A 3,088-nucleotide genomic window follows, 5' to 3' on the forward strand; every position below is an offset into this window, starting at 1 on the left:
TTTTTTTTTGTATATAACTTTTATATATATTTTTTTTAGAATTTGTAAATAGGCTTTATTTTTCATAATTTTTGTAATTTTTGGACTTTTTATTTGGACTTTATTCTGGACTTTGGACATTATTTTTAAAAACCCTACGGAAGGGTTATAAATTAAAAAAAAAAAAATACAAACTGTTTGCAGGGAAGGACGACGATTACTATATCGTCTCGGCCCCTCGGGTTCGCACACGGCATAGGAGTCGTGGCCCGAGTCGACAACAACGGTTCATCGCCCGTCTGGTACGGGAGGTAAGTCCAATCGAAACACCCGCGAATCTCCTGCAAGCGGGTTACTGTCTGCCTTAAGGTGATAATTGTTTGAGGACGAACCAGACTGTTTTTAATTTCCTAGTAAAGGGCAAGGCCTGTCCAAATCAAGATAAGGACTCGGATTTCATCACCGTTTCCTTCTTGCCCGCCTTAGGAAAACGAAACCAAACGCGAACCTAAGCCTAAAATTTTGAATAGAACGAGACCAATAGGGTAACGAGCTTAATAGGAAACTCGTTTGAAAAATATTGGTTGCTCTTTAAGCACATTTCAAAGTTCATGATGGTTTCTGTGAGTTGAATGCGTGACTGCGCCGCCTTGTGATAGCGGTGAGGCCTTGGGTATCAAAGCTCCACTGAGCTTCCCTCGCCTCGATTCTACATTAGCTCGGATTGATTCCAGAGGGGTGTGCTAAAATTGTAACGAATTCCTTTTCGAAGGAATAGAAGCTGGTCTAGAAAACAATTTAAGTGGAGCCATCATGCTTTTTGGTTGCTAGAAATCTTTAGGTTTGTTTTGGTGGAGTCGAGTCGGCCTTGTTTGTGGTTGTGTAAAATTCCCTTGCAATTAAGAATGTCGAACTGGTACGATAGAAGCCAATACAATGAGTATCGACCTGAATTTGAATATGGACATCATCATTTTTATGACCATGTTGGGAATAGTGGTTGGGAACGCCATCCTTTGGAAGGATATGGGTCATACCCTGGTGAGCCCAATTACTATCCACACATGCATCAGTCTTACGAGCAAGAAGATTATAGTACTAGTTCTTCGTCTCTAGAAGATACAATCAAACTATTGAAAAGTAGTCATTTTTATGATCCTTCTGATAATTCCTCTTTACTAGAGTCAACACGTAAATTAGCTGAGTCAACACGTAAGTTAGCAGAAATGAATAACTTAGTTTTTGACGAAAGAGAACTTTCTATAGAGGAATCCCTCAAGTTGATGGCTGAGACGAACGAAAGACTTGCTCGAAATAATCTAAATTTCCAAAATAGTGTTTCTAATTTTACCCTTGATATCAATAGTGAATATTTGCCTAATTTAGAGGACGAGGTTAGAATAAAAGACACTACTTATTTAGATAAGGTTCAATCATTTTCGTACTATGATGATGAGGATAGCACTAATGAAGAATCTGAAATATGTAGGCATAGTGATCAGGAGTCTAGTAATCCAATTGAGCTGTATAGTGATTATATTATTTCTAGTTCAAATCAAAATAATTTTTATGATTATTCACCTATTCAAAAGGACGAGGATTTGATTAGGGATACCACCGTTTTAGACGATGTAGTATTTCCTGTTTACGAAGCCGATAGTGGTTTAGAGGAACGGGTTCATTTCGAAAATACTGTTTTAGAGTCTAGCGACTTAGAAACAATAGTCTTGGAAGAAGAAAATAGACCCGTAGAGATGAGTAAAGATGCACTACCTGATAATAACTTAGAAGAATCTCTTGAATATTTTAAGGACTCTGAAGATATGGAAATTCAAGAAATAATTAGAGATCTATCTAGAGACACTGAAAACTCTAAGTTTGGGGGTGATTATCACTTCCCTAGTGCCTTACCTTTAACTCTCAGAAAGTCCCCACACTTAGGACTTGATATCTGTGCCTCAACCATCTTACAAGATTATCTTCATACTAGGTTTCCGGAACCTAATGATGTCATGAAAAAAGTTCAGTCGTTAGAAACCCATCCTCTGGTTGATGTGGTTTGCCCAGGCTATGATACCCAGATTGACTTTGTTTTCCCACCAAATATTTTTCTTCCAATTGTGGGAACGTATAGAGTTCAAATGTGTCACTTATTAAGTTCTGAGACTAAGCCTAAGTACTTTAGGAAATTAGAATCGACACATTTGCTTCAGAATGACCACTACTCTGACTGTGGTCAACTATGTAAGTCATACCTAATTGACTTAGAGGATCCTAAATTATTTAGGTTATTTTGTGATTCCAGGTTCTTATCTGAGTTTTTCCAGACTCTAGGACCTAATAATTTGGATCTTACCTATGAGGAAATGCATCCGAGGAAAATAGTCTATTTAGACCCCTTCATAGAACCTGAACTTGAACCGCAATTAGCGATAGTTATCCAGAAACTAGGTAAGGGCATGCCAGTATTGTACATTTTCTTGGTTTACTGCAGTTTCCTTTTGTCAGCTCTTTTTGGTTTTAAAGACCCTCAGTTATTCCGGCTACTGTTATACGGTTCGAGTTGACTAAACCTTTTCTATGTCTGGCTAAAGACTTTAAACTTAGCACTTCTTGGGAGGTAACCCAAACTCATGCGACACGGTAATATCTTTCCTTATCTCTTTTGCTTCAAATGGTAACAGTTTCTCCTTGTTCATGCTTTTAATTTCATCTTTAGAACATTGAGGACAATGTTAGATTTAAGTTTGGGGGTATGGGAGAAACTTTTTAGTTGAAATAAATAAACTCCAGAGCTTAGAAATTATGCCTATTGAGGATTGCACTAACTAATCTAAGTGGATGGAAGCATTTTGATTGTAGGAGTTTGAGGAACCAATCTGATTAGATGGAAACATCTAAAGAGTCTATTCATAAAAGCACAGAGCTCAGGTGTTAGAAATAACATGATAGTTTCACCATATCTCGTTGAGTCCTTTTCACTTATATTTTTATTTTATTTTGTTTTTAAACTATGTTCTCTAAGTGATAGGTGGGGCCCGCGATTCAAGTTGTTACCAATGCTAGGGTGAATTAGAGTGATTGAGATACCATGAAAAAAAAAAAAAGT

This window comes from Papaver somniferum, chromosome 7 (assembly GCF_003573695.1).
Source record: "Papaver somniferum cultivar HN1 chromosome 7, ASM357369v1, whole genome shotgun sequence".
NCBI classification, from domain to species: domain Eukaryota; kingdom Viridiplantae; phylum Streptophyta; class Magnoliopsida; order Ranunculales; family Papaveraceae; genus Papaver; species Papaver somniferum.